The sequence below is a fragment of the Emys orbicularis genome, chromosome 1, assembly GCF_028017835.1.
Source record: "Emys orbicularis isolate rEmyOrb1 chromosome 1, rEmyOrb1.hap1, whole genome shotgun sequence".
NCBI classification, from domain to species: domain Eukaryota; kingdom Metazoa; phylum Chordata; order Testudines; family Emydidae; genus Emys; species Emys orbicularis.
This window is the reverse complement of record NC_088683.1, coordinates 127,847,426-127,869,742: the sequence shown is the minus strand read 5'-3', so window position 1 is coordinate 127,869,742 and position 22,317 is coordinate 127,847,426. Positions and strand designations below refer to the sequence as shown.

At 44.3% G+C, this 22,317-nt stretch overlaps 1 protein-coding gene across 1 annotated transcript in view; it reads left to right on the top strand.

Moving 5' to 3' along the window:
• LMNTD1 (lamin tail domain containing 1) overlaps positions 1-22,317 on the top strand; it is a 318,801-nt gene that overhangs the window by 238,354 nt on the left and 58,130 nt on the right. The window lies entirely within an intron of this gene.

Here is a 22,317-nt window from a genome sequence, read left to right as displayed (position 1 = left end):
TTAGAGAGAGTTCACGTAAAGGTTTTACATAGAAGTGGGCCCAAGCTGCAAGGTTTGGATCTGAATTTTTCCCTGGGTGCTGAGATCCACGCTCTTGGGTCAGACAAATCTGTAATTTTGTAGTTACCAGGCCAGAATTTGCAAGTGCTCAAGTGCAAGTGCTTATCAGGGCCATGATTTTCAAAAGTACTCAGCTCCTAGTTGGGGCGATAAATGTCCAGATTTTAAAAAGAGCTCAACACATTTGAAAATCTGGCCCTTGCTTAGACGCCTATAAAGGATCTGAGTTCTCTTCAAAATCTGGCCCTGTCTGTGGGTGCTGAGCTCTTGAAAATCTGGCCCCAAGAGTCTTCCTTTAAGAGAAAGTAACATAACCAATGTTTCTGATAGAGAGCAGTGTTTGTAGTCACAGCAGTTCCAGGGTTTAGCTGAGTAAAGACAGGTGAGCAGCTCCTATAATGGTGGTGGTATTTGAAACAGTTGGCTCAGTGATCCACTTAAAAAAAGAAGAAAAACTTATTATTATTGGAAAGCTTTTAGTCAGGCTCCACTGGACAGAGTTTAAAAAAAAAAAAAAACTGCCCCGAAACAGGATTGACTTTACAAAGCAGTGTTGATTTTAATGTCAGGCTATGCAAGATTCCCATGTTGACTGGGGTATCTTTCTGCAGCCAGCTTGGTTCTGAAGACCATATGACGTCTAGGAAAATGCACTTCAGTAAAGACTTGTTTGTTGCTGACACAATGGAGAGCCTCTAGGCTGAGTTATTGATTAAATTTAAAAAATACCTATAGGATTTAGCCTAACTGGGATCATTCTTTTGGCATCATAAAATTGCTGAGCCATGAACTATCCAAATAAAAACCCAAACTGACCAAATACATATAATAAGCACAAACAAAAACAATTTAAAAACCACAAACTCTACAAAGTAACTTCAGTTGCAATTCACTCTGTAATCATGGGTGTACACCGCTCTCTCCTGAACGTGCTCTGATCAGGGATCGGAAAGCGATAGCTTTCAAGATTTTGCTTGCCTGGAAAGAAATGTATCTTCAGTCTTTCTGCAGTGGGTGTTTAATGCCTGTATACTCCACTGTTATCATTTAAACATACTGATACTGCATCGTAGGAATGAAGAGAACGGAGCCAGTTAAATATTTAGGTCAGAAGAGGTGTATGTCCCTGCTGAGTTGAACACCACCCAAGCTGAATTTTGGGAGGTTCCTTAACCTCTGCTCTTGAGGTCATTATGCCACCAGTGTGTTTAAACTCTTAACTGAACAACGCACTCTGGAGCATACCATTACGCTTGGTTAATTCTAGATCTGTGAGGGGCCCTTACCTCAACCACCTCCCATTAAACTAAGTGGGCCAGACCAATCCCGCATACAAAGAATGATGTCACTATTGTGAAAGAAAAGAAAAGCGCAGTGGGAAGACAAGAGCCAGACCCCCAAATTAAGGATCCTTTGTCTAAATACAAGAGTAGACAGACTCTAAAGGATCAAAATGCTTTTGCGTGCCAATGTGACATGTGATGTCAAAGATAAAAGGAAAGCTTTTTTTCAGAAGCAAGACTGTTTTGGGGGAAGAGAGTGAAATCTTAGTATCTACGTTGAAATGCATAAAAAACACATGTTTCTGATATTGTTTTCTCTTATGTTAAAAGGACTGGACATCTGGTTATATTTTACATAATTAAATTAAGAGACACTAAATCATTGCTCCACAAAGCGAAAGGTAGTACAACCAAGTACATCAAATAAGGTAACAATGAAATGTTTGGCAGGACTTCAGAGTAATGGAAACTCCTGCAACCAAAAGGAGGTGAAACATCTTATTGTGATATATAGGAGGCTTTAACTTCTCATTTATCTGTGATATTTCTTACTACATTTTACAGTAATACATAGTGTTCTCATTCCTGTAGATTTCTATATTTTGATGCCAAAGCTCCAGATGTTTTCTAGGTAAATCTATGGAGATTTTTTTATTTTGTTTTATTTCACCTCATTTACAATGCCCTCTGAGCTTTGATCACTAGTATAAAAATCCATAAACTATACAGTTTGGCTGATTGGACATTTTTGTTCCACGTTCATGCTAGGGATGGGTTCACACAAATCTTGAATTGAATCAGAATCTTTGAGTTTGAAAAAGTTGTTCTACCTTTTTTTCATTTTTTAACTCTTGGAACACTGCAGAATTAAAGATATCTCCGATATGCTTATACATATTTTTATTTGCTCAATCTTTCCCCTTTCCCCCATCCCACTTCAGCCTTCCCTATACCGAGCCCAATCCCTTCCCTCCTCCATAATACTTCCACAACTCCTAGCCCCAGGAATGTTCCTCAACCAAATCCCATCCCCAGGACCAATTCCCTTTCTCTTGGTCTCTCCCATCTGCCTCTTTTCATTCTGTCTTTAACCAGTTTGTTCCGTCTGTCATATGTTCCCTGTCCAATAGAAGTTTTTATGGTTATCTAAACCACACTGTTTGAGGTTTGCTCACCACATAAGGGGCAATATTCTGGCAAGGAACCTCTTTTGCCACTCCCATACACTTACACAGTAGCCAGTCAGAACAGGTGCCTAGTACTTCCTTGGATGCTTGGCAAGGAACTCAACTAACCCACCCAGCTGTGCTCCATAGTTTCAAGGCCTTCTGAGTACATGGTACCTTTAGCAGCAGTTGCTAGAGAAAGCGCACACACTGCTTCTCTTCAGAGTAGCAATAAGGACTACTGCAGAATCTGTTGTATCCTCTTTCACTGCCCTTTCCTCCTTCAAGATAGTACACAGTTCTTCCAACAAGTCTACAAACCCCAGCCTCCCCGTCAGGGAAGCATTCAGAACCCTTATTCATTAAAATATAATAATGGATGTGCCTTAGTTCAGTGTGCAGTCACAGTTTCTTGTCACACCACTACTCCCTCCTGCATTTCTCTGATGTCTTCTTAGATTGTAAACACTTCAAGGCAGGGACCTTCTCTTTTTACATGCCTGCAAAACACCTACTTGATGGCATTCAATAATAATTATCCATCCCTTTTGTAACAACTGGACTTCAGTTAATTTTAAAGGATGAAGTTCAGATTTGAAGTGATGAGTTGTGTATTATACATTTTGTATATACCATCAGAGACATTCTTGAAAAGTGGACATCAAATGTCTATGTGTATATATGGGTGTATGTACCTATATATATATATATATATATATATCCATTCCAGTGCATGTCCTAATAATTTGCCAGTACTTGGATTAAGCTCCCCGGGGCTGGAAACACTGGGAAGGAATTGTTCAGACAATCATAATTTCTCCTGTGCTGCCCTTTTGCTCCAGAATAAAGGAGGAAGGAGGGTAACTTACTGCAGCCCTGAAAAGAATTTTGCTTACTTCCATGCTCATGTCCAACTAAAAGGTGTTTGGCTCTGGCTATGGAGAAACTGCTGAAGTTCAGGGGTTACACGCCGCTGGGGACCCGGAACTGCAATGCAGGTAGCTTTAATATGACTGCGAAAAGGTGTGGGGAGGTCTTTCTAACTCCCCTGCTCATTAGGTCTTGTAAATGTAAGCGGGGGAATGGTCCTGCTATTGTGGGGAACTTTCCTGGCTTCTGCACTACACCGGTGAAGTGGGCTAGCGAAAGTATCTGAGTCCTTGCTCCCACTGCCTTTACCCAGGGGCCTCCCTGCCCTTGAGGACGCCCCTTCCACTCTCCTGTCTGGCAGAGTCCTCGTAACCCCAACAAGGCTGGGCCCAGAATTTCTGGGGGGGCTCAACCCCCAACCCTGCTGTGGTCACCCAGGACAGGGGCTAGGGTGTCCCCACTCCGGGGTGCTCTCTCTGCACTGGGTACCTCCCTGACCCACTGATCATTTCATACAATTTAAAGCAAATACAAGTTCTTTAATTAACAATTAATTTAAAAAAAGAATAAGGAAAAATGGGAAAGGTTAAAGGAAAACACATCATCTCGCTCTGTGGCAGGGAACATCACAAACGTCTCTGGAACGTCAGCGCAGCTCACAGTCTGTTCCTTGTAGGTCCCAGGCCTCCTTCTCAGGCCCTGGCCGTGCTGCAGAGACGCTGCGGGTTGGACACTTGCTCTGGCGGTGGCCACACGCTCTCAGGCTCTAGGTGGCAGGATCCTTCTTCCCAGTGTTGCCCCTGCCCGGTTAGGGTTACGATCCCCCTCCAAGTCTGGCCTGCAGAGCCTCTTGGCTGAGGCATCTCCCTGCGCTGGGCCCACTGCCCAGGATCCCCCTTACTCTACCCAGCTGCTCACCGCACCCAGCTCCGGACTGCTCCAGCCCCAGCCCCTGCCCCCACTGCCTCAGCTCTGCTGCTGCTCTGCCTTCAGCTCCCTGGGCTGCTTGTCTGGCCCCTCTGGCTCTGGTTGCTGCAGCTCTGCTCCCAGGGCAGGTCTGCTCTCTCTGGGCTGTGCTCTGGCTTTGGGGCTGCAGCTCTGCTTCCAGCAGCTTAGCTCGAGCCCCTGCTCTCTCCTTAGCTCGGCCCCACTCTGTCTGACTCAGGCAATTCCAGCTCACACGGAGGACGGGACCCCCCTGGCCTCCTGTCTCCCTGATTAGCGTGCCCGCCCTGTCAATCAGGCTGATCTGGAGCATTGGCCTCTCCCCATTGTTCCTGGGGACTGTCAGTCTCAGGCTCCTGATTTCCCATCGACCCCTCCCCTTTTAGTGCTGGGAGCTAGCCAACCAAAACACCCCCACTGAATGTTAGTAAGGGGGCAACAGTCCCCTTACATAAACATCTAGCCCTATATGCTGTGACATGGCTGCCTATTGAATTTTTGGTAAATATTTTTGTTTCTGTTTAGTCTCATGAGCTTTGCCTTGCTGAAATATCTATGGACAAGGGATATAATGCAATTAGATATTTTATAATCTGTGCTATTACTAGTGTTTTATTGAATTATTTATTAAAGAAGGAATACAGCATATCTGTATGACTTGAATATTTTATTTCTTGTTTCATGTATATATAGGTATGACTGCCCTAACTGGTATCCTTATTACTTGTGGAACTGAATATTATTATAATGAATGAAATCATTTTAAACTAAAAAAAATCCAAACAAACCAACAATGCACAAATTGCAAGAGTTAAAACTCAAGGATTTTTAAAAATCAAAATCCCAGATCTGAGCACCCCCAGATTCTGGAGGAATTTGGATCTAAATTCATAGATGACCCTTTTAATAATACTTAGCTCTTTTCATCTGTAGAAATTGAAATGCTATATAAAGAAAGGTAAGTATAATTATCATAACCTCCATTTTACAGATGGAGAAACTCCGGGACAAAGAGGTGAAATCACTTGTCCAATGCCACTCAGTAGATCAGGAACAGCTGGGAATAGATGTCTTCTAATCCCCAATCCAATGCAGTATCCACTGAACCGCACTGTTCCTGCTCTTTAGAATAGGCTGGCTTAAGCCGCTGGACCCAAACACCCCTCAATTTTGAGGGAAGCTCAGATCCAAATCCAAACTCTGTGCCTCCAGCTTATCTTAGAAATATGTAATGAACAACATTTTACAGCAGGTTGTATGAAAATAATTTACAAAGGAAACATCAAAGTACAGTATCTTGCCTGAACATATTACACAGAACTCAATCCCTAGCAAACCAAAGGAGGTATTATGCTGATCAACCATTTTTAAGGAGAAAAATGTAATAAAAAGACAGGCAATAAGAAGCATTGATAGAGGACGTTATATGGGCCTTATTTTATTCTAGTTACTAGAGAAGATTAAAAATTACCTGTTTCAATGTACATAAAATTACATCTGCACGTTCTTATAAGAAGACCATCTTATAGCCCTGCTCAAGGTTTCTAGGCTCTATAACCATTTGTGGGAAGGACAAGAGGATGCTGTCAGGTAACATATTTTAAATTTGGAAGGATTAAATTATTACCAATGCTAGGATATATGATCTCCCCGATATATGTGATGGAGGGGAACAAAATGTGATAGAAAAACACTTGAACAGGTGGAAGGAGGAGAGCCAGAGCACCACTACTTGCTTCCCTCTAGCCCCAAGCATGGTAAACGCCCCTCCACTCTATGCATGTTTGGAATCCATGGTTGGGAGGGGGCAGAACTGAGGAGCAGCTACTCTCTACAGCCTAAACTCCTGGGCACAGGTGGATTTTCATGCAGAAGCCTGCTCAGGAATTAATGCTGGTGGAACCATCAGTAATCTCCCCCTCCATGGTAGCTGTTTTTTGGGACAAAGAGAGAGGGACAAAACTTCTCTCCTCCTACAAACCCTTATTTCTCTAAGTAGTCCTTATTCACACAGCTAATCCTACTGACCTCACCTTTCTGCTTTAGTTTCTTGATCTATAAAATAGTGATAATACTGTTGTGAGGATTTATGATGGGTTTTTCTAAAGTGTTCAGTATTGGCCTAACTCTGTTCCCACTGAATTCAGCATTCAGTGGAAGAAGAGTCAGGCCAATACTGAGCACTTTGGAAACACCCCCCACTCTCCAAGTACAAAATATGTTTGATTCTCCTTCTACCCCAGTAAATGGCAAAACTCCTTATTTTGGTAACATCCTTTGAAGATGAAAAGTACTATGAATGTGCTAAATATTACTATGTTCTCTTCCTTTCAGTGCATTCATGTAATTTTCACCAATGCTTGGGATACTTACATTTTCCATAGTGCCAGTCAGGTTGATATTTAAAAAGATTTTCTTGATCGATCAATTTCAGTATCCAGCCTGTATCTCCTGTTTAGCTCAATAGTTTCCAAAGGGTGAATGCTAATGATACGTGTGCATTGACTGCAGAATATATCCTTAAATCAAGCAAGCATGCCTCTAAAATGTCATTTTTGCAGTTCAAACTAAGGTCATTTGAAAACCTACTTGGCAATTCATGGTAATGCAACAAAACTATAGCTGAAAATACACACACACACACACACACACACACACACACACACACACACACACACACATTACAGACAGAATCATGCTTTTAAAAACTGGCTCTAATTTTGTGCCTCTAATTTTGGTTTATATAGCATTTTTCATGCATACATCTCACAGAGCTTTACAAAGGAATGTAAATATCATCATCTTTGTACAACTGAGGGAGCTTGGGCACAGAGAGGTGAGGGTTAATATTTTCAGAAGAGCCTAACTCACGCAGGAGCTTAAGTCCGAGTGATTTTCAAGGACACTTCGGCTCCTAATTATCTGTCACTTTTGAAAACGGGGCTTAGGCTCCTTAATTGCTTAGGTGCTTTTAAAAATATTCCCTAAATGACTTGCTCAGAGTGACACAACATGTCAGTGGCAGAGTTGGGAGTAGAACCCAACTGCCTCACTTTGTGTGACATTGGAAAACTGGATTGCACATGAAAAAGCGTATGCGTGTATTCAAAGTGGGTGGCTGTGGAACTCCCAGATTTGTTTATGCAAACCAGATTTTGTTTATGCAAATAGTTTTGCACATAAAATTGTGTGCTCAGCTCAACTGTAGTGACCTTTCTGAGGCCCTTTTGAAAATGTTTCCAACTGTTGGATGGCGAAATGAGCATTAGATTCCACCAGAGCAGATATTTAGCACAATGCTCCATGCTTTAATCTCACCGCTCCAGTTAATGTTTTTTTGATGCAAGGAATTAAAAAACCCACAACACAGCCTTATACCTAGGAAGGCGTAGTGGTCTAGTGGATAGGAACTGGACAAGGAGTTAGGATTCCTGGTTCTGCCACTGATATGGGGCAATCCGCCCCACCTTTCGGTGCCTCTGCTTCACCGCTCACCCTTTGGCTGCTTTGTCTCTTTAGGCTGCAGGGTTTTCTGGGCAAAGACTGTCTCTTACTATGTGTTTCTCCAGTGCCTAGCAAAATGGGGCCCTCACCTCCCTGGGGCCGTTAGGGATATGTCTACACAGCTTGCGGCAGTGAGCCTCCCAGCCCGGGTTGACAGACACAGGCTAGCCGGGCTCTTGCTAGTGCTCTAAAAATAGCTGTGTAGATAGTGCTTTGACAAAGCACTGTCTACACAGAGTTTTTATGCAGTTTTATTCCAGCCTTTATTTTGTAATTGCTCTATGTAATGGCTTATGTCTGTAGTCGGTTCATAACAAGATTTTGTTGTTCGTTTTCTGTTCAAAATAATAAAAAGTCTCTTTTTAGGGTTAACCCCAAAGAAATACCCTTGTAAAAACTTCCTGGTGCGGTTGGATTGCATCTTTCCAAGGCTGTTTGGTGCTGATAGGGCACCATTGGCCTATCAAAATGTCAGCAGCCCAAACTTTCAATCCTACCTGTTAGCGAGGGTGCAGAGAAGAGGCTTTCAAATAACTGTTGACCATCCACTGCCGTAAGTACCACAACCAAGGAGCAATTTGAGGTCCTGCTGCTACCAAACTACTTTACATAAAAATTAGTGTGAACCCTGAATGAAACAACATTCCAGATTATCCAATCCAATTCTACACTCCTTGTTCATGTGAAATACAACTGGCATCAGTGGAACTACTTGAGTCAGGATCATCCTCATGAGTCGGGTTTGCAAGCTTGGATTTAAACATTGGGTGGTAACAGAGACACTACAAGGGACATGCAAAGACTAGCCACACAGGATACCCACTGTATATTTTGACCTCTTGGCTGCCCAAGTGCTGGAACTGGTAGCAGCAATGATCATGTACGTTTTTTCTCATTGGAAGTCGTGCGGAGAGCACTAAAGGCTGGAGCTCATTGGGAGAGGAAGGAGAATTGAAGAAAGTGCCATGCCTTTGCTTTCTCTCCACTTCAGGCCAGCCAGGTGATGCTTCCATTTTCATACCGCTCCCACTGAAGTCAGTGGAAATAGAACCAGGCCCAAAAGAAGCAATGCTGGGGCTGCCTGATAAATGAGTGAATCTTCTCCAAAAGAATAAGTTTCCATTGGACCACAAAATAAAATAAAATAAAATAAATCAACCTGGTAAAGATCTATAGCTGAATACATTTTATGTGTATCAAGCAAAAATATATTTCCCATAACAAGAGAGTACTCATTAAAGGGGAAGAAGCCAGATTTTGGACGGCAAGGGGGGGGGGGGAACCACCAGCATTAGTTCTGAGTTCCCTCCAGACCTGTGTATAAACATGGTGCATTAGAGCATTAATATCCATCCAAGTCCTAGCTGTGAAGAGGAACAAAGGGGAGGATCTTGCATAATTCATTTCCTGTTGGAATAGGAATACATTGTGCATGGAGCTGTGTGCCAGACTCACTGCTGGGGTTTGCTATTCACATATGTATATGTGCAGATGTATGTGGATCATACTCCCTGAGTCTTTGGCAGCAGGGCCGGCTCCAGGCACCAGCCGACCAAGCACGTGCTTGGGGCGGCACCTCGGAAGGGGCGGCCAATCTTGGGGTGGCGGGGGGCGCTCGGGGTTTTTTGTTTTTGTTTCAGCGGCTCGGCACGGTGGTTGCGGGGGCTGGCGTGACGCTCGGGGGCTTCGGCGGAACGGCGCAGCGCTGGGGGGGGCGGGGGTTGGCGCGGCGTGGCGCTCGGGGGTTTGGGCAGTGCGGCGCAGTGCTCAGGGGGGCGGAGGTTACGGCGGCCCGGCCCGGCGCTAGGGGGAGGCGGGGGTTTTGCCGGCCCGGCGTTTGGGGGTTTGGGCGGCCTGGCACAGCACTCAGGGGGGCGGGGGTTTCGGCGGCCCGGCCCGGCGCTCGGAGGGCAGGCGGGGGTTTCAGCGGCCCGGCCTGGCACTCGGGGAACCGGGGGTTTGGGCGGCCCGGCCCGGCGCTCGGAGGGCGGGCGGGGGTTTGGGCGGCCTGGCCCGGCGCTCGGGGGAGCGGGGATTTCGGCTGCCCAGCCCGGTGCGGCGCTGGGGGGGGGGCGGGGGTTGGCGTGGCGCTCGGGGGTTTGGGCGGCCCGGTGCGGCACTCGGGGGTTTGGGCGGCCCGGCCCGGCGCTCGGGGGAGCGGGGGTTTCGGCGGCCCGGCGCTCGGGGGAGCGGGGGTTTCAGCGGCCCGGCCCGGCGCTCGGAGGGGGGGCGGGGGTTTGGGCGGCCCGGCGCGGCGCTCGGAGGGCAGGCGGGGGGTTTGCTGGCCTGGCCCGGCGCTCGGGGGCTTCAGCGGCGCGGCACTGGGGGGGCCGGGGGTTGGCGTGGCGTGGCGCTCGGGGGTTTGGGCGGCCCGGCCCGGCGCTGGGGGGGCGAGGATTCGGCAGCCCGGCCTGGCCCGGTGCTCGGGGGGAGCGGGGGTTTAGGCGGCCCAGCTCGGCGCTGGGGGGGGGTTCGCCGGCACGGAGCTGGGGGGGGGGGGCGAGGTTTCGGCAGCCTAGCCCGGCGCTCGGGGGGGGGGCGGGGGTTTGGGCGGCCCGGCCCGGTGCTCGGAGGGCAGGCGGGGGTTTCGGCGACCCAGCGCAGCCCGGCGCTCGGGGGGCGGGGGTTACGGCGGGACTGCGCTCTTTTTTTTTGCCTGGGGCGGCAAAAAAGTTAGAGCCGGCCCTGTTTGGCAGTGGCCCATTAAGCTCTTCTTTTGTTTCTGTCACAGCAAACTTATGTAAAAGGCTTTCAACTGTACTTTTAAAAGAGCTGGAATATAAACAACTACCTTCTTTCTGCTGCTTATATATGTGTATGCCAGAATTTGGCCCACATACCTGTAAATGGTATAAAACATTGTGTGTCAGAAGGTTACTTACTTTACAGGTTTCTAATGTAACATTCTTTATAAAATTTTGGGTGCCATTATACAAGTAAAGAAAAGACAGATTGAGATGATGATAATAATTGAGCTCTAAAGGGAAAAGTTTGAGAAAGTTGCGAGTGACGGAAAACAGGAGGTTAGAAAATGCAACCCTAACTAAAGCATCCACTGCTGTTCCCGCTAGAATATACTACACTAAAACACCAGCTGATCCTTATCATTATCTAAAATACTAAATGGAGGAAAGGTGAAATGAGTCTTCCAACTTCATGTCTCCAAGAGGCACTTTTGGATTTGCAGGTCCCCAAACATAATTTCTTTCTTAGCCATAGGTAAACACCACACTATGTCTCAGAAACATCAGGATTTCCACTAAGTTAAAACAATGCTGGATCTACATTCTGGAGTTACCTCAGCAACCTTCTAGTGAGAAAGTTCACCTAAATCTTAGAAAATTCCATGTATGTTCTGCAAGATTAACAATAAGACAATATATATTCAGTGACCCTCTTGTTCCATGAAGCTCCAACTGCCCCTTGTCTTCCTATTTAAGGCCTCAATTGAGCAAAGCATTTGAATATATACTATTTACTGGGTTCAATTAAAGACATTTCTGAGAAGGGTGTGAACTTCTGCTAAATTAGGGGCTCTCTGACCCAAGAAATTTGGGATATATCAGATCTCTGAGAATCAAAAACCAGTGACCAGGTTTAAATTAATACTTTATTAAAGCAAATGCCACAACAATATAAATATACCTTTATAGACCAGAAGAATGGTCTAGTTTTTGTGGAGTCAAAGGAGGCATGATGTGAAGTTTAATTGGGGGTAAATCTTTCTCAAGGTACTGTATTGATGAAAACATTTTATAATGGAGAGGTTTAAAATTAGAATATCAGTATTTTTTGTTCTCTGAGTGACATTCTTATAAAGATGTTTTGTTAATGCAGTATCTAATATCACCATGTAATGGCAATGCCAACCGTGTTGCCTAATAATTTGATGCCAGTTATTAACCTGATATGAATACTGAATATCCCAGAAGAAGACACCAAACTTTCTCTTCTATGTCAGATATCATTTGTTATAGGACCACATCTGCCCTCTGCTGTCCTTTCCAGACAATATGGAACTAAATCACATTCTCAGAATATAATAATTAGTATAATAATTAAATAAAAGGTAAGAAGAGGAAAATGGCTTTTTTTAAAAAAAACCTTTTGTATTAATATTTTTAGCAGTGGCTTTGAACCAACTCTTGTGAATCTAAACACCACTGAACTTTGGGAAATTTTCTGTTCACATTCAGACCACTTGTTCCTTGGAAGATGTCAATAAACTGTACTAAATTCTGAGGTTTAACATATAAATTGCAAGGAAGGTGTCAAATTCTGCCCCTTTGAAAATACTCCACAAAAATAGCATGCACTGAGTGATATACAGCAAAACCAGCATTACTATCATATCTGTTCTAACTAGCAGTTACCACCTGCACAGATCTCTCCCCCTCCTCCAACACAATGTATTCCTTCTCTAAGCAGTAATAATTTGTGTGTGAGCTTTCTGGATGTATGTGCTGCTGTTCAGGCTGGAGCTGTAAGCACACCAAATGAGGACCATGCACTCTGGTCACCAGCTCCCACTCAAGAATGCCCTTCTGTGACTATAGATGTGGAGAGAATCTTTTGCCTGGACATGTAACTTCTAGAATGTGTAAGGACCCACAGCCTAGAACCCAAGTCTGCAGATCCTGGGACAGCTGATATTCCCACAGTGCCACTGGACAACCATACAAAACCATGGTGAGGGAGCACTATGGAGAGTAGGTGCTGCAGGAAGTGCCACCCAAGAGACTAAGAGTCACGGTACCCTGTGACCCTCTGATTGGCCAAGCCCCTTATTTTACCCCAGGGGTTGGCCTAGGAAGTTGTCTGGGTAACCACCCAGACTTTGGCTTGTTGCAAGGCCAGATTCTGCTTGATTTCCAGCCTGACTCTGACTCTGATTTCTGCCTTAATTCTAACTTGGTACTGCCTCTGATCTCTGGTCTTTGACCCTGGCCTCACTCTGACCCTAATTCCTGCTTACGGAACCTGGCTCTGGCAATTCCTTCAGCTTCTGCCTGGTGACTACTATCCCTGGTGGGCAGGCCTCAGCCCAGTTGTGACCACTAGGCCAGACCGCTTATGTCCTGGTCCATTAAAGAATGTAGTTATGTGCCGTGATTATGAAAATCTGCAGCACACACTGAAAATGCTTATTTAAGAGCAGAACAACTAAATTCATATTTTATTTCCAAATAAATGACACAAGGAACACTGCACTACTTGTATTGTCCATTGTTAGATTTAAGCCAACAAACCCCACAATTTTTTAACTTAACTGAAGCTGCCACAGAATTTCCAGGGCGTTGCAGAGGAGAGCTGCAGATACAAAAGATCCTTGCTGAAGATTTGAGTTCTACATTGTTGTGGAGTAGATTGTACAAGGCCTTGATTGTAATATCTGAAAAGAACTGTGCAGCCATTCTGAAGTTCACATAAATCTTATCAAGCAATTTCAAGGACCAGATCCTTGCGTGTGCCAAGCTATGCTTGTTGCAGAATCTCTCCAGGCCACTTTTGTGCTCCCTCAGAACTGGATACAGCTGCAGCTGTTATGGTATAGACCTAGTTACACCAGCTGTATACATCCTGGAAATTCCCCCATGTAAGAGGAATTGTCATCTGACTCTTTAAGCTAGCTTTCAAGTAGCCTTTAAGCTACTTGGAGTGGTGGAAAGTGAACAGAGGAGGGCAGAACATATAGCATCAAAATATTTGACTATTTTCAGGAAGCTGGTGGTCAGATAAGTCGAAGTCAGGCCATCGGATACAATCAAACTTCGAGTTTCTAGGCGAGGCCATTTTTATGATATTGCAAGTCAAAAACTTTGAAACTGTTCATGAAATGATACAACTTGTCATCTGAATTCTCATAGCTCCTAAGTATCTTGTCTGACTTGCCTCAAATTTCCTAAATAATCCCCACCCTGGCATAAGATCATACTTGTAAAATTTCAGGCAAATTGATTAAACGTTGGCAAAGTTCAGGAAAGAGGGTATAAAAACTAAAGCGGGTCAAAACTCAGAATTTCTCTTTCAAGGGAATTGTCATTTCAGAATTTGTTTTTATTTCTAAATCAGAACAAAACCAAATATTTTAAAACTTTCCTGTGAAATGAACATTCTGAAAAAATGTTTTGAAACTTTTGTTTGGGGAAAGTGTTTGAATTTCCATATTTTTATTTTAATAGTTATTGGTTTTCCATTTTAGTATTTTTATTATTTTACATTACATTACTCGTCATGATCTGATGTCATCTTATGCATTAGGTTGGACATTGGGAAAAACTTCCTAACTGTCAGGGTGGATAAGCACTGGAATAAATTGCCTGGGGAGGTTGTGGAATCTCCATCATTGGAGATTTTTAAGAGCAGGTTAGACAAACACCTGTCAAGAATGGTCTAGATAATACTTAGTCCTGCCATGAGTGCAGGGGGCTGGACTAGATGACCTCTCGAGGTCCCTTCCAGTCCTATGATTACTAGTGACATGTCATGAAATAATGTCATATGACATGATATAGTCCAAGTATTCTGTTCTAATCTACTTTATTAAAAAAAATTAAGGGCAGGTTCTACTTCATACAGATTGAAACACATTAGCATAGGTTCTGGATCAAGATGTCTCCTGATTGTGTGGTAAGGAAACAGTTTGACCTTTTATCTTATTTTCTTGTTGAAAGTGTCAAATTGTCAAACTTTTTCCTTACCACAGAAACAGGTGACACTTTGATCTACAAAATGTGGTAAGATGTTTCAATTTGTATTAAGTAGCAGCTGTTCTGAATGATTTTAAAAATGCAAATAAAAAATATAACAATAAAATAAATTAATAGAATATATAGACTTACATAATATGTCATACAAATCTATATATGACACTCTCAAATTATGTCAGTAGTAACACAGAATATCGTTTCATATTGTGACATGACATGTCATATGACCTCACATGATATGTAATTATGTACTACTACTATTGACATGTCATACATTTTAAATGAAAATTTACATTTTAAAGAAAATTTGGAGATTTCCTAAAACCAAATTTTGCTAAACAAACATTTTTTGATTTTGCAGGAAGTTTATCACGATCACAATTTCACACACAAAAAATGGTTTTGTCAAAAATGACATTTTCCAGAGGAAAACTTTCCATGAAAAATTTCTCCCCAGCTGTAGTCAAAATTGATCCCATAATGGAAAGTTAGTTACATCTTTAACTGTGTGCTGCTTCCCTGTACTGAGACTCCTTGATTATCTGAAATATGTTATGCCTAAGAGGTAGTTTCTCATAGACAATCAGCTTTTTAAAAAAAGCTGTTAAATTTTAGGTAGCATATAATGTACTCTACCACCACATAACGGAATTAAAATATTTACCAGAATAAATTTTTACTACATATACTTTTCTTGACACAAATGGTTTCCAAGCAGGGGTGGCAGGTTTGTATAATTTTTGATGGTGCCCAGAACGGGTCCAAGTCCCGCTCTCCCTCGTCCCACCTGCCTAAGGCTCTGGGAGGGTGTTTGGGTGCAGGAGGGGGATGGGCTCTGGAAGGGAGTTTGGGTACTGGGTGCGGGCACGGGGTTGGGGTGCAGGAGAGGGTGCAGGGTGCAGGCTCTGGGAGGGAGTTCGGATGCGGGAGGCAGTTTGGGGTGCAGGCTCTGGGCTGGGGTGGGGGTTGGGGTGCGGGAGGGGGTGAAGGGTGCAGGCTCTGGGAGGGAGTTTGGGTGTGGGGTGTTGGCTCTGGGCCAGGCTGGGGGTTGGGGTGTAGGAGGGGAGGCAGGGAACGGGCTCTGGGAGGGAGTTTGGGTGCGGGAGGGGTCTTGGGGGGCAGACTCTGGGCTGGGGCAGGGGGCTGGGGTGCGAGAGAGGGTGAGGGATGCGGGCTCTGTGAGGGAGTTTGGATGCTGGAGGGGGTTGGGGAGCTGGCTCTGGGAGGGAATTTGGTGCGGGCTCTGGGCTGGAGCAGGGGGTTGGGGTGGAGGGGAGGTGGGGAGATGGCTCTGGGAGGGAGTTTGGGTGTGGGGTGCGGGCTCTGGGCTGGGGCAGGGGGTTGGGGTAAGGCAGAGGGTGAGGGGTGTGACACTTACTTCGAGCGGCTCTCGAAAGCAACCAGCACACCCCTCTTGCAGCGGCTCCTAGGTTGGGGGGGGCAGAGGGGTCTCTGAGCACCACTGCCAATAGGCATCGCCCCTGCAGCTCCCATTGGCCGCAGTTCCCGGCCAATGGGAGCTGTGGAGTCGGCACTTGGGGCAGGGGCAGCGTGCAGAGACACCCCTACCTCTGGGGCCACAGGGATGTGCCAGCTGCTTCCGGGAGCGGTGTGGAGCAAGGGCGGGCAGGAAGCTGCCTTAGCCCCGCTGCGCTGCTGGTGGTGGCAGTGGCATCTGTGAGCCCCCAGGCCCTTTTAAATTGCCCAGGGGTGGCAGGTGGGGCCAGGAGATGCTCCGGGAGAGGCGCGTGGGGGAAGCAGGCAGGGCCAGGGGAAGAGTCCCGGCCCCGAACATTGGTGGAGCCGGAACCCCAGTCCCTGAATATTCCTGGTGCATGGGCACCACGGACCCATGTAACTTGTAGCCCCTGTTGCCAAGTACTGGTCAAACTGCTCCATGCCTTTTGTACAAACTATATATGCAGTATTTTAATGTTTAATAACCGGTAAACATCTAGTACATAACTCATTTTATCTTAAGTCAGTGGAAGGACTTGTATTGACTTCAGCAGGCTTTGGATCAGGTGCTTAGGGACCACGTGATTCTCTGTGTGATTCTGGTGCTGTGGTTATCAACTGAAGTGATTGAGTTAACCCCTCCCTTAATCACATAGGATGGGCAACAGGCCTGGACTAACAGAACCTGGATTTGGTATTTAATTCCACTGGAAGGTTCATGTCTTTTACCAGGCTTTTCCTTTGGGAATTGATTAGGGTCCGAGAGTAGATGGCATGGGAGACATTTACTTTGGTAGGTGAGGATGTCATTTTGAGCTAACATGAGTTTGTAATGATTGCCTACCCCCTAGGGTTCTGGGTAGGTACTTCCATTAATTTTATTTATTTATTTCTATTCCAATAGGCTGTCAATGTGTTGTGCACTTCTTGCCCCAAAGAAATTGCAATCTGAGAAGATTAGCAATAGCCGTAGGGAGAGGAGAAGGATAAAGCATATAAAGTTTGGGGTTTTTTAATTAAGTGTTATATAAAAATAACACATTCCCTGCTGTGGCTCCAAAGGAGGAGAGATGGTCATGGAGGGCCTTACAAGCTTGAAGAGTTGCATGAAACAAGGCAGTGATATGATTTTAGGAGAAGTAGACACATAGGTTGAGACTGGCCACACAATAGGAGATAAGAGCAGAGGAGTATGGAGAGGCAGAGTTCAGAAGGATTATAAAAAGGAGGAGAAAAATCTTGTAAAAGAAGGAGTCTGTGGAGCAATTTCCAGCTGGAGGTGACAGGGTCAGAGTGATGATCAAAGAAGGTGATCTAAGCAGCAGAGTTTTATATGGACTTGATGGTATTGGTATTACCTGATAATGGTATTAGGTAGGCCAAGAGTGAGTGATATTGCAGTAATCAAGAAGTGGGATAAGGGCCTGGAAAACAGCTTTAGCTGTGTAGACAGAAAAAAATATATATAAGATCATACAAATGTTAGAGAGAAAGAAGTGGAAAGAATTGGAAGTGGCCTAAATGCGTAGGGCTGGGGAAACAGTGGAGTCTACGGTTACATCTACACTTACGCCAGTGTGTAGGGTACAGACACTGCATGCCCAGCTCACACGGGTGTAAATAGAAGTGTAGATAGAAAGGCATTTCTTCGGAGAGTAGAGTGCCTTATATGCACGAACCTCCAGGATACATACCCACCATGGTCTCTCTACACATTCAAACAGTGCCTCCCACTGTATTCTGCTGTTTTTTAGCAGTGTAGTGTCCTGCTTCCTCCCTGCTGCTGGAGTCTTTCTTCCCTATGATGAAAGGCTCTAGTAGTGGGGAAAGGAGATTTTCCCCACTACCTACTCATTGCAAGAGCCTTTCACTGTTATGTGTAGCTATACATATAGTGCCTGTACTCTACATGTCCCCATAAGAGTAGACATAGCCAAAGATAATCTTCAGGATACAGATATGAGTAACAGGGAGGATGCTGGTATTGCTTGAAAAAACTGTTTTTCCTTCTATGCTAAGTTCTCACTTCACTTCTGCTATTTACATTATTACTCTTAAAAATTTCTCCTGTACAAAAGCTCTCCATATGCACATGGAAAATATGTATTGAGTGCCCAGCCAAAGTTATCAATTAAAGTTCACCTAGAGGTGAGTACAGCTGGTCATTGAAACGTTGAATATTTTTTGACCAAGAGATCGACCGAAGGGATTAGTTATTTGGTATATGCAATCAACCATAGGTTAGTCGGTGGAAGTGGTCAGGTGCAATGAGCAGTCAGCTGATTAGCAGACTGCTAGCTGCAAATGAGATGAATATTTACCATGCAGATGAATGAATGGTAGTCTGTCTGGAGAGCTCAGCTGAACAGAGCACTGAACAAATAATTCAGGTAACCTCAGCTGCACCCTAAATGAAAGTATGTGTGTGTAATATTGTTGCTATTTCTCTCCTGAGACCAATACCATATATGATAAGGTATTAATAAATAATAATTGTTCTTTCCCTCTGGTGCACCTGGCATTGGCCACTGTCGGAAGACAGGATACTGGGCTAGATGGACCTTTGGTCTGATCCAGTATGGCTGTTCTTATGTTCTTATGAAAATATAGAAATTAAATAACTATTTTCAAACAAATTATTACTTGGAATGAATGCACTAAGAAATTGCTTTTTTTTACCTTCCCATTCATTTCACACTAGATTACATTTGCATTTCAAAGTTGTTTAAGTATCAAATACTTTGTTCTTTTGTCTGGTAATAATTCTCATATTAAAAATAAGATGATGCTTTAAGGTTAATTAAAGTTCATGAGAAACAAACTACATTGATATATCTATGCCTCTTTAATTAAAGGTCTGGAGATTTAATTTTTATTTTTCACTTGATGGGTTTGCAGGTAGATTCCCTTCTTGAATGGTGCAGAATCTCAGAAATGAAGAGCTTTGGGTTTTTTTACAGGGTGGACTTTATCAATAGGGACAATCGCCCAAATAACCTCTGAGGATTGCACAGTGAAACTCAGGAGGAGTGGGGAGAGGATAGGTGGGGTTAAAGGTGTTATTAAGCCACTTTTGCCCAGTATCTGGGCCAGTATTTTTAGCAGAGATGGGCCAAAATGGAAGTCGTCTATCTGAAGTGGGTCTCTCTTCTGGTATGTTGATGTTTCAGTACAATTACAACCAAGTTATGAAGACAGCAGTTTTCATGGATTCCAGTTTAATCCATGTGTACACATACTCATATAATTAACTCTTTAGTTGCTGAATTAAACACTATGAAAAGGCACAGTTAAAAAAAATTCAACCCAGTATTTTCAAGAGCAGTAAATGGGGTCCTGTTGGGTAACCCAATTATTTGGAACCAGAGCCCATAGCCTAGGTAAGAAAATGTAGCATAGGTGACCCTTGCAGAAATAATGCAAAACCATCAGCAGTTTCAGTCCTGAATCCATTGTCAAGCTTCCCAATGTCAGGAATCCTGGGGTTTTCCCAAATCACTCACGGTGTAGGTGGAGTTTTTGAGGTAAATTAGTAGAATTTCAGCTCTGCAACACCTGTTGCAACCACATACGTGTCACACAGACGGGCGCTGGAACAGTTTGTATAGTGGGGATGCTGAGAGCCACTGAATCAAACTGTAAACCCTGTATATGAGGGAAACCACTTCAAGCCAGGGGGTGCGGCAGCACCCCTAGTTCTAGCACCTATGCACACAGATAGAACACTTCATAGCCTTTTAAATAAATGAATACCTTTGCACGAGCCACATAGTCTACTTCTTTGTAAAATACTTGTAACTAGAATTGGAAATATATCGTCCTGTGAAAGCCAACCATCAGCAGAGAAATCCAACTGCCAGTGGTGCAAAGCTGGTTTGAAAGTTTCATAGGTTCCTGCAATAGTGAGTACTGTGAACCGGGCTTACTTGTTAAACCTTGAAAGCTGAGCCAGCGGTGGCCCAGGACCCCTCCTCCTTCAGGAAGAGGAGTGTGCCCTGGTGGCAGCAGTGTAGGGGCAGGTTCTTTGCAGACATGCTGTCATCCTGTTGAGGAAGGCGTGGTGGAAAAACCCTTAGGCAATGAAAAAAATGGAAACATTCTCAGGGCTGACTCTTCCTGAGGCTACCCCGGTTAACTCCATTTTGTTGATCTAAACGACTAAGATAAGTATGAACAACGGACTTTCTTTTTTTTTTTAATTAGATCATAAATGGCATCATTCCCATCAGAACTTTCTTTAGAGTAGCTTGATAAATTGACCGTAGACATGAAATTCATGACCCCGGACAGTATTTAGGAGTTTGATTACAGTATTTAGTTTATGCCGTGTGCTTGTTTCTATGACTAAGGATTTGGTGTTTGGTGTTTGTAATATTTTTAACCCCAACTAATTCTGTTAGTGCGTTTATTGTGGTGTTTTTGGATTTTATGTTGTCAAACTTCCACTATTAGTCCCCCAACACTGGGCAAAGGTCAGTTTTATTACTGAGTTGCTTGTTTATTTTCAAAATATTGTACATTGCAAAGCTAGATCTACCAAATTTAGCTTAACTGTACATTCACAGGGCCTGATTCTTCCGACGTACACTGATTTTGCTGTGGTAGAACTCAATAAGCCTCAATAGAGCTACTCCTTGTTTACTCCAGGGCATGAAGAGAAACAGACCCATAATTTCTAACAGCAGCTATACAAGCTAGTGCAATTCCAGATTTTTCTCAGAAATGATGCAACTGTCATGTTCTCGGATATCAGCTTTTTTAAGTGAAAAAGTTCTGGGTGTGGTGGGGTCCTAAAAGTATTACTAATGGGATCATGTGTCAAGAATTCATGATTATTAGCGGAACCAAACATGATTGCTCATTATCCCTATACTGTGTGTATAAACTTAATACAGAGCCTCTTGCACATCATCATCATAACTTACTTAATTGACTTTCATAAGTCAATGAGTTACACTGTCAGTGTTCCAGATATTTGGAAGGTATTTTCACTCTAAAATAAATACCGACAATAAAAAATAGCGCTCATCAAAAAAAGTCAACATTTGCTCATATTTACTGCACAGTGGTAGCTGAAATGCTTCGTATAGTTATTTCCTATACGAAGTACAAGGAAATACTGTGCAGTGATCCCTACCACTGGTCACTAACCAGGACCTTCTGCACCAAAGCACAGACCTCTACTTGAACTAAGGAAGTGTTTCCATTAGTGTAAAGCAATAGTAGACCACTATCCCCTGTCTAGACTAGCCACTAGAGATGGTCATGATACACACGCTGCTGTATCTCAGCTATGGTGGTGGAACCGAGAAAAAGAGGAGCTAATGCCCCTGCAATGGAAATATTGTGGGGGCTCTGTCCCTTTGTAAACTTGCACATACCTGGGGATGGGGGCAGAGGTGAGAGCAGGACCCAGAGGGGCTAGTTTGGCCATCACAGGAGCTAGGATCAGGCTGGGGAGCAGGGAGTGGGACCCAGAGGGGCTGGAATGGGCCTGGGAGCTGCTGGAACCACTGGGACCTTCCTTCTCAGCCAGAGGCCAGTTTCCTCAATCCTCTTCTTCCACTTCCCTGATGTGTCTCAGTACCTCCCCTCACTCCCCCTCTAATACCTCCCCTCCCTCCATTCACAGGGAGCTTCCTGGTAACTCTTGATAAATGTTGGCTCCCAGTGACCACCACTGTAGGTCAAAGTGTGTTGAATGTTATATTTTCAGGCTGACACACTACCATAGGGGTCAGTTGGGTCTGATAGGCACTGGCCTACGTTGGGCATGGCATAAAGCCTACCTGTCCACAGTGTGCTCCCAGAACTTCCTGCCATGCAGGGGAAGCACAATGTTCTTACCTCTGTTCAGGGGCTGCAGTATACTCTCCCAAGCATGCCTGGCTCAGTTTGTTTTCAATGCAAACCAAAAACTAAGAAAAGAGACAGATTTCAGATAGATAGAATTTGCATTACCCAGTGAGATCCCTGGCACATATCCTTCTCCAGAAGTGACCAACACATAATTTAATAACACATGGAAAAAGCCTTCTATAATGCATTTATCCAATTGTGCAATGCTGCACATGGGGTGTATCTATTCTATTCTATTCTATTCTATTCTATTCTATTCTATAGAAGTTCTTATACTGCGCTCATCACTGTCGTATGTGAGCACCTTCCCGTAGGGCATTAAGTGACGTGACTAACCTCTGTCCCCTCTGGTTTGTTCCCTCATCCTCTCCCCATGGGGAAAATTGTATGTGCAGTGCTGAGTTTTATTTTTGTAGGGTTTTTTTTTTAATGTACACACTGCTAACTGTGTGTGTATGTGTG